Source organism: Cyanistes caeruleus, chromosome 7, assembly GCF_971803275.1.
Source record: "Cyanistes caeruleus chromosome 7, bCyaCae1.hap1.1, whole genome shotgun sequence".
Lineage (NCBI taxonomy): Eukaryota > Metazoa > Chordata > Aves > Passeriformes > Paridae > Cyanistes > Cyanistes caeruleus.
The window spans coordinates 23,728,425-23,742,239 of record NC_141707.1 but is presented as its reverse complement, the minus strand read 5'-3'; the positions used below and the strand labels follow the sequence as shown (position 1 = coordinate 23,742,239).

Genomic DNA, 13,815 nt, shown 5'->3' with positions numbered 1-13,815 from the left:
GCAGACTTAAAGCAATCAGCAGTGTTGAGTTATGAATGCACATCATACAGCATATCAGGCTGTGCTTGGGAGGGCAGGAGTGCTGCAGGTTCCTTGGAAATGCACAGGGCTGATTAGCCATGAGGAGGTGGAGATTTGTAATTAAGATGCCTCAAATGGGTATGCACCATCATTTCAGGGCTCATAACATGGAAGTGCCTAGCTAGCAGCAACTTGGCGCCTGGTAAAATGCTTCTGCTGCCCAGTACAACCCAGTCCTGAAACTAGGGGATGGTTTGATGTGCCAAGAGGCAAACTGCTTCAACATTCTTGGCAGAAAGTCAAAAGTAATAATAGCATAAATTCATCACTGTCCCAGAGATCTTTTGTAAGCAAGTTACAAACCTGAACAGAAAGAGCACAGAGGTTTATTTTTTTAATGTGAAAAATGCTCAGACCCTGAAATAAGATCATGCTTAGCTCCAGCTGACAAGCATTTCAACATAAAGCTAAGAGTTTCGCAGAGGTTCATACTAAACGTGCTCAGAAGATACCAGCTGGACATCAGTTGCTATCCACTTGTAAGTAAGCCTCTCAAAGTCACATACAGAGCATAAGAATCTACAATAAGTTTTCACCATAAAATGGGGGAAGGAATTTGATGTTTAAGAAGTTGTATTAATTTGCAGAACCAGGAGACAATGGAATTGTACCATTTTTTGTCTAATAATGGACAGCTGCTAAAGGTATTATCAATCCCATGTGCACTTCAACTGCAGTAATATACTATGGCACACTGCTGTCTTTTTTTATTTAGGTTGTGATACAATAATTTACCATTATGGTAATGAATTTCACTAAAATAGTTACTCTACATTCATATTTCCTGAAAGCATGCATCTTTTACTGAAATTTCCTCTAAGTGGTTAATACACATTGCAGATAACTAGCACTCTAGATTAAGTACACATTAATTACTGTTAACTTGGAACATAATTCCTATGAAGACACATACCCACATGCTTACACGAAGTTCATCACAATTAATACTGTGGTAGAAAAAAGTGAAGATTTCTAATGATTTGTCATTAATAAATAACAGGCACTGTCCATAATACTTTCACAGCTGGAGTAGACTGTACCAGGGAATCTCAGACATTATCCTAGATGCTTCTTAAACTAATTGAATAGATTTGCTACCCTTTCAGGGAAGAAAAATGTTTTAAAAAAAACCAAAGCACAAAAAAACCCCCACAAAAAACCCAAAACACACAAAAAACCCAAACCCACACGCAACCAAAAAGCCACACCATAAGGGGAAAATGTCCCCTGGACTGGCAGAAACCTTAGTTCAACACCTCCCCTAGTCCACTGCAATCAGTTCCACTTCATACTGCATTGGTAGGAGCTGATCATAATTAGATATTTGATATATATATATATATTAAAAAAACACCCTGATCACAAAAGCAAAGGCTGTTTCCTAATTATGTGATTCCTACCATGGGGTGTTCAAAGCTAAGGTTTAGAGATATTTTCAGAATAATAAAGACAGTGGTTATATTGCAAACCATTATTCTGCCATTTCTGCAGCTGTGTCTAATTGCCAATAAGGCACTGGACAAAACAGAGAATTAAATTAAAAATTCAATAAACACAGATCAATATTCTTGTAAATACCAAGTCTATAAAATGATTTCCTTAAATGTAGTTATACTACAGGTAGCATGTAGATAATCTGCATTTGAATTTTATGTGCTACTTAAAGTCTAGTTAAATTTCTTCCCAGTAAAAATATTTTTGAATCTAGGAATGCTGTAAAAAAAGAAATAATTATAATAAACCTTTCTTTACTCTTAAACTGTTGCTGTGCTCTCATTTCACATTAGCTCACAATCAGCTGAATAAAGAAGTCATCTTCTGTCTAACATGTAAATAAATCATCAGCTTCAGTTACTTTACCACTAGCTGTTTGTCATTCAGAAAAATAATGGTTAATCAATGACTAATCAATGAAGATGTGTAACGTATTAGTTTGCAGTCCTTCATCATCCTATTTTCCTCAATTGCCTGGGGGTTTGTGTTCAGTACTTACAGAATCGATTACAATTGTGAGTGATCATTCAGCTCATGTTGAGAGCTGTCAGCTGGGCTTTCTGCTAGGAGTTTTCACCCTCCTGTTTAATACGAGATGCTAATGTTTAGCTGCATCTGACAAGCCAGATACTGTAGTAGAAAATTTTATAAGAAGTGCTTAAGTAACTAATTGCAACACTACATGTCACTTGATGAAACTAAACTTTTCCTGACTTCACAATAATCATAAGCATTACTGCCTTGCTGTGGAAAATTAAAGGAAAATAGCTGTCTGCTTGAGTCTGATCATGCCTGCAGGGAAGGCCTAAGAAAGGCAACTGACAATGATGCCTTTGTGCATAACTGCAGGGGAAACACTGATAATTCTTCAATTTTCATATAAACTGACATTCTTCACTATATGACATTCATGTGTGCACTCAATTTCCTAGGAGAGACACTGGAAAAGTTGGACCCTCAGACTTTTGATACACAACAACATAAATGAATAACAAAGGTTTCTATAACGAAAGTCATGTTTCAATGCTTGACAAGACTATTTGCTTTGAAGCAGATTTAAGCTTGTCACCAACATAAGGAGAAAAGATTGGGTGTTTTTCCCACACACACACCAAATATATTACTGCCAATGTGTAGGTTTATTCACTTTAATTATTGTTTTCATACTTCTCTCAGAAAATGCATGTCAGTGGTAGTCAGAGTGTGTGATGGTGGAAACTAATAATTGTTAATGTATTTCATTAAATATTTAGAACTGAGAGGTATCGATTAAAGCGGCAATACGTAGGTGCGCAGCTCTTAGCAGTTTGAGCTCCAACAGCTCCCTCTTGCGATGCAAGTGCCAAAGCTCCCTTGCTTAAACCGAGCAGCATCTGGGTGCCCGGCTAAGGTTACGGCACTCTTTCCATACACAATACGAAAAAAAGGAGAGAAAGAGACGTAGCCTTAGCTGCTAATATATATATTTTTTACACAAAACGTCAGCATTTAGTTTAATAATCAAGTTTATTATACAAATCCAATCAAGAAAAGTAAAGAGCCATTTCTCCACCAATTTAAGGAATATAACACACCAAAAAATTCTTTCAGTAGTGTAGGGGTTTGTTCAGTTACCTGGTTTATATAGCTAATTTGACAGACAGGAAAGACAGCCATTGATTTCAGGAAACAAGCACATTCCCACCAAAGAGACTAAAAGCTCCACTTGTACCCATAGAACTGAAAATAATCAGTGCCTGGTTTTTAGATAGTGTATAAAACCAGTCCTAAATACATCCTCTAATTCAAAACAATCAGTGACACACTAAAAATAGTTACAAAACAACGTTATTACCTCGCTACAGAAAAGAACATTCCCAGAATTAAATCTTATTTTTTTTCTATGCTTTTTTTTATTTGTATTATTTTATTTTTATGGAGAATAAAACTACCTTTTGCAAATGAATAGATATTTTAGAACTTCATAAACAGATAAATAGAAAACACTGGTTTCTAGCATGATCAGAGAAACTGCTGATGTATTGCCTATTAAAGCATCCAAAAATAAACCAAATTTACTATTATTATTATTACAAGACTACTTGTAATTTGCTACTATTATTATTACAAGACTAGTACTAAACCAATACAAATATAAGGCCTACAATCTATGCATAGCAAGAGTCTCCCTACAATCAAATAACAAGTAAATACTGTAAAGAAATAAATACAATACTTGTAAACATATAACACTCATTCTATTTAGTAGACAGTTTGAAGAAAGGGTGTTTTAACTTGAGATCACTTGACCAAGTTGCCCCCAAGGATCTGAATAAAATAAAATATTGTAACTTGGTTGTTTCCCGCTAAAGCTTCCTGTAAGTACACAGAAATATTTAGATGTGGACAATTCATCTTAGAAACATCTTGAACACTCAGCCCAGCTTCCACCCCTTCAGAATGACAACATAAATAATTGCTCTGAAATCGCAAAGTGAAGGAAAAAACACTAAACCATGGATGCTATCCTTAGTGCACATTCCTTTTTGTTTCTCAGTTCTTAAGTTCCTGCAGAGATTCAAAAGCACAAACAAGCAAAACAGGTCCATTCCCTCTTAATTATTTGGTGTCTACAGATTAGTACCATTTTGTTAAGCCGTTGAGGACTAGAAAAAAAAGTACTCATCTGCTTATATCAAATTCGTACTCTGAATTACCTTGCCTGGTCACCATTTTTCCCCTTGGTCTGGAAGCCCCCTGTTACTGCACTGTTATTAACAACAACAGCCAGAGTATGGTGGCTATGTGTGAATAAGTATTCTCATTAATGACTTTGCAAGCCATGCCGACATTTCATTAAAATGCATTTCTAACAAACTTTTTTTGAGCAAAATTGCTGATCTTTGTCCTTAAAATGGAACCTTTACACTGAAACATTTAAGCAATCATATCACATAAGACAAAAAAAATGCTAATTTTATCCAAAAAAATTGCTAAGCCTTATGAACTGTGATATGATTTCTGATGCACAGAACATTTTTCTTTTTTTTTTCTTAAGATATAATCATAAAAACAATGACAAATGAAAGACTCAGAAAAGGTTATGACTTGACAAAGTAACATTTTTAAAACTTGGACACCAATCAAATTGATATAAGCATCAGTGATGCAACACTTTCTGACACTAAAGTCTTTACCACTGTCTAAAACATATAGAATAGCCTATTGTGATTGCTTAATGTCAACTTTTGTTCATAAACTCTTTCATAAAAGTGAAACAGGGAAAAATGATTTAAAGCAGTTCAATTTGTCTATTTACCTTAATCTCTAACTATTCCCATATGTCTTAGATACATGATGTATGACATGCCAAAAACCTATTTTTCAAAGATCTACAAGACAGAAAAAAGTCAGGCTCCTAACATTTTATGCACTGAACTTTCATAGACAGCTGGCAAAACAAAACACTTCTAGGCTTTGGAAAAAGCTGAAAGGTTTTATTTGCATCTCTTAAATAAGATACAGTTAAAATATTTCATCATACACACAACCTCAAGGGATGAAGGTCTTCTTAAAAATCTGAATTAAACCAAAAAGTTGATGGATGATATTTTAATAGGACAAGTAGACTTTTATTTAAGAGGCAAATGCTAGAGCTGTGTGCTCATTTTTGAAAGCCAGCCTGTGACACTGTACATTAAAAATCGCAAGTGGTGTAATCTCACTTTATGGTCATATGCATAACTCAAGGCACTAAGTGTAATGCCTTTTTCCAAGTATTTATTAGCAATGCTCACTTTAATATGCATCAGTCTGAAGCACAGGGCAAGGCAGCACACATTTAGCAAGATTTTCACTGGCAACTTAGAAAACAAGGAACACATTGCACAATAAAAGTGTCTGTCTGACTTACCTAGAATAGGCAGTAGACAGGAGGAAGGTGGTGTCAATTAGCAGAAAGTTTTTGTTTCATCCAAGTTGGAGCATAAGATCCATTCGGGTATAGGGAATAGGCAGGGTCCTAGGTGGGATTAAGAAAATCAACACGGCCACTCTAAAAAAAAAATAAATAAAAACTGAGAAAAAAAAATTCTATAGATTGAAACAAGTTTAGTTTATTATAATAAAATTAATTTATAATCTTGTGTAAGACATATAATCTTCAAGTTACATTTTTAAAATTTTATACACACTCTTTGTTTTAATTTGAAATATTTAAACAAACATCTATGTTAAGAGGCAGAAAGGATTCTCATATCAAGACATTTTCTCATATGAAGAGGAGCTAAAGCTTTTCAGGAAGTTAAGAAACACGTTTTCTATAATTTAGTATTGTTATGCGTTTAAAAAACATTTTGTATCAGGTAGAGATACCTGACAATGAAGAGGAGTACGTATAAATTTTCTAAGACTGCAGTTTCAGAAACTTCACTGTCATTAAATGCTTATGCTAAAAAAGACCAAGAAGGTTGTAGATATAGAGGGAAAAACAAACATGAATACCTCAAACATAGCTATAGACAAACAGCTTTAAACCAGAATATAAATTTGCACAAACACATTATAAATCCTAAGATTAAAATGGCTGGTTTAAAACTTGAAATAAGGTTGAGAAGCAGACTGCAGATCATGTATACAATGTAAGGTCAATGCCGTATCGAATTTCTAGACCATTTTCAGACTACCTTCTGGCAATGGAAGCATTTTGACCACTGACACTTCCTATGGGTATATCTGACTATCCTGGTACAATGCACCATTCCCCATTATTGAATCTACAACAAACTGCTGTAGGTTATTCATTGATTGAGTGTTTAAGTGTATTCTTTGGGAGCAAACGGAGAACAAAATCTGTAAACAATCACACACAAAATCAGCAGAATTCTTCACTTGGACATGGTTTTCAGTTTTAGCACTTAATTATCTGTATTATTTGATAAAAGCTCTGTCACTTTAAATGAAGGTGCATAGGCATTTTTCACTTAAAAGTTATACCAAGCTACAATGTGGAGCTGTACATTTTAATCTCAAAGATTAAGCCATCTTTGGCCAATATGACTTCATGGGCACATAAGGTTTAAGCACATCTGCCTACTTTACACTAACATCTTTATCTAGATCAATTACAATATGCACTATCACTGCTAAATAACCAATATAGATGCAGACTGCAGATCTATAATATTCCTAATGGAGGTTAGAACAGATATTAAGAGCTCCATTTTCATAAGCTCAAGCAATAATCATGTGTGCTTTTACGCCTGTGCATATCTTCAATCAAGCTGTATTTTGATATCACAGGAAAATGTTCCTTTTTCTCCTTTAACCTGTGCAAAACACTCTCATATATATATAGCTCCAAGTTCATTTGTGCAGTTTGTCTGCCACTATGTATTTATAGCTATTGCCCAAATGAGCTGTTCATACAGTACTAGGGAGCTAAAAACATAAAAAAGACGTTTAAAGCTTATTTCATCATAATTTCCACCTTTGGTTTAACAAACAAAAAAACAAAATAAAGGGATTATCCTGAAAATATGTACGGTTTATATGTCTTCACCTTGAGAAAACTGCATGTCACTGCAATACAAAAGCACACTAGAAGATTCACAATTCTTACAATTAAATATTTAAGATTAATTTTACCATAAATCTACAAAGAAGCTTTATTATTCTCTCTCATTCTCAATGGAAAACTACAACTACAATATTACTTTTAATTTCAAACTAGATTCCAAACCCCAGGAGCACAGGAGTTTTAATCATGTAAAGCCCTTTTCCTACAAATAGCAAAGGTTTGACTGGTCCTCCTAAGATCTCAGAGTTGAGTAGTTTGGAGCAAAACAGACACATTGAAAATAACATTCTCTTCTATGAACAGAACTTCATTATGATTCAGTTACACTAAATCATTGAAGAAGGATGAAAACCTGCACCCCTGCTCACAAAGATATTGTAGTGTATGCTGAGCTTAGACCATGTTAAAAACATCTGATCTGTCCATATGCCACTTAGGTATGCATATCCACAGGCAAAAATATATATGGGTAAAGCACAGCAGGATTTCATATGCATTCATGTACTTGTTCTTGTACTGCAAGTTATGGCATTAGAATATTCTGAGTTGGAAAAGACCCACAAGGATCATCAAAAGGCCCACACAGTGATCAAACCTGTAACCTTGGCTTTATCAACACCATGGTGTAACCTAGTGAGACAACCTCAGCCCATCAATGATCTCCTCTTCCCCCTGGAACCTTGACATATGAAGCTGTATTCTGATTGCAGGTTGGAGAGAGGTCTTCAGAAGGGTTGCCTTGGATAGAACCTTACGTTCACATTAAATCCAGAAGGACTCCATTGACATTCAGGGGATAAGACTGCAAGTTGCACCACGAAGAGCATCCACTCTGCAACTCAGACACTCGCAACAGGAGCTTTTGAGCAGACGCTCAAGTGTGTTATTAAATTGTGGCAAGGTATCAATTTCCACTTCTGTCTGACAAAGTTCAAATTCATACCTCTTACCTCCCCAGGGGACAGCTCAGCCATCTGCCAGTAAGCACAGCTTATCCTTTCCCTTTCATTTCAGTAAAGCATTCTCACATACTTGCTGGTTGGTGAGGGACAGGACAGATTTGTGTTTCAAAATCCAGCAAACTTTAGATGTTTGCTTAATTCCATAGGTGTCCAAAACTCAGCCAGGAATGAGATTCAGTTGCACTTCATTACAAGTATTTTTGTAGAAATGCTAGGATATTTTATCTGATCTCCAGCATGTCACTTCAGAAACATGTGGATTTCCCTTAGTGTATCTTCTGGTCAAATGCAGATATGTCAAATGCTCTGAGACAGAAGCAACATCAAGTATCTACATTTGACACAGCCTACAGTTAAACTGGCAGTAGCCCATAATCCCAGGGCATCTCAGATATTAGAAGCAATCTGATCTCATTAGCTTTCTTGAGATGTGATGATGAGTACAGCCAGAGTAGCCACAGATATTATGGTATCACATTTTTAGCCTGCAGTTCCGGTACTTCTTCACAACTTTCATTAGGCTACGGAGACTTAGATATTTATTCTGTTTCTAAATACACCTGGAAGCATCTAATTCTTGAGCACTGAACAACCTTGTATTCAAACAGCTCAGTGGGAAGATGCTTTTATGAATGAAATTTCACATACTTTATATAAAACCATTAATGGGTAAAACACAAGCAGTCCCTGGAACAAGGAGCAGAGCACAGATTTCCCATTCCTAGCAGAATACCCCATCAGGAATCCTGCTTACTCCCTTGAGGCTAACACTTTTTTCCTGCCAAGAAGGAAGGGAACAGCAACCTAGATATAATATAACAGTGAGGCCTCTCGCTGAAAAAGGAGTCACGGGATCTGATATAGGTTCAAGTCTCTGGCAGTCAGACTGATGCTTCTTCTGCTGAGCACCTCACACCAATGGAAGGAAATTTCTTTCAAGAAAATAATATCATGTTTTGCTTTTTCTAAAGAAACAGCTCCCAGGATCAAACACCAAGAGAAAAATTAAGGCTATAAATATCACATAAAGATATATGTTCAAGGTCTGAAAAATTAATACAGTGCTTCAATACTGCTTGTAATCAGGATTTCTTATTGACTGATTTAGATAGTCACCTTATACATGTCTTTCATTTAAAGAAATTGGAAGATTTGATGGTTCATGCTATCAGTAAACCTCTATCAGTCACATGTCAAAGTAGAGATTTCATGTCACAAATGAGACCCTCTAAATGTCAGGTATTTCCACATCCAGTGTCATAACAGCTGTACTGTGCCCTTTAGAGGCATATATGCACCTGCAGGTCCAAATATACAATCGTGTGGACTATACAGAAGACTTGGAAGCACTTTAATTCTCACGTCAAATGCCTTGTGACTAACTTTGTGTTAACTCTTATGTCACAGGGCTTCCTCTGGAAGCCTTTGGAAATGAGGACTCATGTCATCATGCAAATTTTTGTAATATTTCAAAGTAAGGCAATGAAAAAAATACAATTACAACTAAAGAAGTAAAAGACATGAGCTTTCTTTTGTTCTACATGTTTTTGTGGGACTCTTTTTAATAAATAAAATTCTATATCACTGGTACCTATGCTTTCTTTATAAGCTTATCTTATAATGTTGGGTAAATCTAGCAACAGTATTCTTTTTTGAAGTCTTTCTAGAGATTTTGTTTTTTGATTTTAGCTGATAGGTGAACAAAAATAATTCCTTCCTCTGCATACTAAACACATACAACAAAGCAAACTATCTTCATAAAGAATTTTTCCTTTGGGATCAGCTGTTTGCACATCCTATCCCCCAAATTATATTAACATGAAAACTAGGATAGTCAGCACCTTTCTTCACAAAAATGTATCTATTTCCTGTCCTGAGGAAGACATCAAGACATGCAATCACCTTGTCACTGTTCTGGTTAAAATACGCTCAGGACTTGTACTGTAAAGTTCTAGAAGTGGTGCTTAGTCATTCACCATTTCATTCTTCAAGCCAAGATATTGATTTGCTTAAAGAAAGTGGCTCTGGGACAATGTTAATTTTAAAGTTGCTTTGTTTTAAAAAGAAGAATTATAGGGATCGCCTTATATGAGATTACATCAAAAGGGTTACGTGAAAGGTGTCTGAACATATTTGGATGAGCAAGTTGATAACTGGATGCAGCACTTCCCATTACAGCTGTGCTGCAAAAAAAACTCACAATCAGGAAGTGGAAAGGCTGGAGACTGCAAACACTACATGAGCTCTGCACCCTGATGCAAGTGTATTACAGCATTTTGAAATACATGGTCTCTTTCTTTTCCAGTCATAATATATATTTTCTATAGGCAAACAAATGTAGCATCTTATGCTAGGTATTCCAGGCAAAGAAAACCTTCTAGAACATCCAAAATGTACATGTAAAATACAGAATGCCATCTTAGAAAAATGAGTGCAACAACCCTTTTATGCTTTCATTCTCCTGAATGCCTATTTACCTGCTCCCACCTGTTTTGTGGTGTCTAAGGGAGCCCGAGCTGACAGCTGAAAAGAAATATGTTCCATGGTTGCTACATAAGTCCGTGAGCTTGCCAGGGCACATAAAGACTTACATCTTCAGGGAATACCACAGTCAAAAATATGTTACAAGGACCATGCCAGGCTTTATCAAATGTGTTAGTAGGCACTGCTGTCGGAGCTACTGGTTAAAGGAAAACTTTGCTTTTCAGAAATAGTTTTACTCAAGAGGAAGAACAATTTTTCATTTTCATTTTTTGGGACGAGAAAATGCATGAAACAGAAAATTGTTTGAAAATTATTTAGGTCCATCTTAACTCCATAGTACCTGAAAATTGTTAACAATCATCTTTTAGCAAGGAAAGCTTTTCAGTTCCAATTATCCTGACTCAGAATTTTGTCCATTCTGTAAAATTCTGTAATAATGAAGGCTGAAGGAAAATTATTTTTTATCAACACAATGTTACTGCTTCTAAGCAGCAATTTAAGGTGGAATAGCAAAAGTAGCCAGGATTTAGTAGAATCCTGATGAATCACAGACTCATTTAGGTGATCTAGATGATTTTTAAAGTTTCTTCCAACCCAAGCCATTAGGTTGGAAAAAATGCTTAAAAATATAGAGTTCAGCTGTTAACACTGTCAAATCCACTATTAAAAATTATTACATATATATATATATATACACACATAGTCAGGTTCTCTTTCAACAACTGTTGAAGTCTAGCATTTATGACAAAGACCTACAAACTAAGTAATATTAAAAATAATGTCAGAGTCTTATACCAGGAAACCTAAAAAAAAAACCCCTCAGAAACAGCCTTTTGAATAGACTGAGCTCTGACCCACCCCAACAAGAAAAATATCCTCCTTAAAAAAATATTTGAAGTGAAAAACTGACACTTAAAAGGAAATATTTCTAAAATTTTGAAACATTATTGTTTTCAATTAGATTTTCTGGGTACAATATAGTCTCTCAATTTATGACTCATTCCCACATGAAAAGTCTGTTAGTCTTGCATCATAATATATTCAAAAGGTCAAAACTTGAAGGAACACAAGTCTATATCTCTAAGTGGTAGTAAAGGATAAAAGTAATATTAGAAACTAGGTTATTACACCTGAATGCAAGCGACTTCTGAAGATGATACATTTCTTTAGTATAGAGTATAGACTATAAATCCATTTATTTTTTACTCCGTGGCTCAGAAAATAACTGTTGATCTAGAACAGCTGGAAAAAATTAGTTATTGACACATCAGTTTAGAAAAGGCTTAATACTGAAGGACAAGGAAAGGGTTGCATAGTTAACATTAGCATAACAGAGTGACATTTATTGCAAATTTAATTACCTAATGTGCATGTTTTAAAGTTGTCTGGAAATAATCACTGACGACTTATTGTAGTGACTGAAAAATTAACAGCTCCAATAGCTAAGGATGTCAGAGGCTGGCAGAGGCAATGCTTGCTGCTGTCAGAACGAAGGAGGAAGCTGGTATTAACACTGGCACATTTTGGCTAACTAGAGTAGTATTATTGCTAACTGGTGCAGATGGTGCATAAATATTTCTGATGGAAGACAACACCTACACATAGTAGGTGGTAGACCCTGAAGAAATTTCTCTTCTTCCTTCTTATAATAATCCTGCTACTTCCAAGTTAGAAAGAGAAAGCCAAGTATGTTTGATGCAGTAGGAAATGCAGAAGATAAATATAAAGCCACCTGCTTGCTGCTCACAAAATTGACCCTTTAGCAACCTGTGAGAAAATAGTAAAAATAAATGGACTTTGCCTAGAGTCAGCTGAATGTGTGAGGTGAGCGGGGATGTTTGTGATTGATAAAAGATGCAACACTTGGAAACCTCAGAGCAGAGAGACTAATCCATGAAATACAAACCAGAAAAAGTTTTAAAAAAGCATCCCAGACCAAATTGCAAGTTCCTTCAAGGACAGGAGCTGTATAAATTTTCTCCCATGCTTTTTTATGAGAAATGGCCCTAATAAAGGTATTTATATTGTCACAGAGGTACCTGTCACATAAGCATAGCCAGTTGCCAAATTAGCTTAATCAAGACTAACAGGTAACGCAAGACTTATCAAGAACTATTTTAATTCCCCTGAAAAAATACTTGAGTGCTTCTGCAGTGATGTCAGCTGAAATACACTTAAAATTAAACATAAACTTGATATTATATACATACTACTAAGCAGAAGTAGTCAAATTTAATTATGTTTGACCTCCTGGTTCAAATACTGCTTCCAGACATCAGATAACACAATTCAGAAATAAGTTCAGACTGTGATTATATTTATCCCACGTATATAGTTGCAAATATTGCACTATAACTATTTATATAGAAGTGCGGTTGCCGTCACAATAATTTATTCTTATCTATTGATTTCATTGCCTAGATAATCTCCAAATGTGAAAATGTGAAGGCATAAGATGACATTCACAATACTACAAAATGTCTTGATCTCCCTTCCACTGACTAGGATATGCAGTTATCCATACTTGGATTACAGCAATGAACAAGAGTTGTGCAACACCAACTCTCCTTGCCTTATTTTATTTTTAGCTGTAGCATAAAAAAGGTCATCTCCTCTCTAGACAAAGACTAAGCATGGAAAAGAGCCCATTTCAGACTTTTCCCTAATTCAGGAAATTAAATTAGGTTCCTTTATATCCCATCACCCTCTAGCAAAAGGGAGCCCATAGGAGATGAACAGTAAATTTGCAAATCAGAAGTGTTTGATTCCTTAGGAATCCGAGATAGCCACTGTCACATCGAAGAAAAGAAAATTGCTTATGCGTGATCTACTGCACAGCAGGACTTTGCTGTGGTCACTTACAACCTGCTCCCTGAGAGCTACTCATCCCTTCTGTGCTCAGGGCATCTCGGAGCAGAAGTAAGCCCTGTTCTGAGTACTTACTCTTAAAATTAAACAGCTCCTTAACAAATGAGGGGATATCAAGCACCCAACCCACTTTAAACTTACAGGAGAGTCATTTCCAAAGCTGTTTAAAGCACACTGAATTTCTGATAAACACACTGTTTTTCTCCATACAGGCACAACTGCAAAGGGAGCATTTGTTTGAAATTGATCCCCCACTGCAAGTTTTAATGTGCTGTTAAATTCAGCCATTTAAACCAGAACCAGTGAAATAAAACTCTGATGACTCTTAAAGATTTTAAGATTAATGCTGGAGGAAATTACCTTGCCTAG

General features: G+C 35.6%; 1 protein-coding gene across 14 annotated transcripts in view; it reads right to left on the bottom strand.

Moving 5' to 3' along the window:
• Nucleotides 1-13,815, bottom strand: part of FIGN (fidgetin, microtubule severing factor) — a 369,233-nt gene that overhangs the window by 327,256 nt on the left and 28,162 nt on the right. For 10 of the 14 annotated variants that reach the window (XR_015288982.1, XR_015288979.1, XR_015288980.1 and 7 more), the window contains one exon: nt 5,468-5,608. The gene's annotated coding sequence lies outside the window, so the exon portion shown is untranslated. The remainder of the gene's footprint in view (nt 1-5,467; nt 5,609-13,815) is intronic. The other 4 variants (XR_015288984.1, XR_015288986.1, XR_015288983.1 and 1 more) reach the window with 1 other exon arrangement.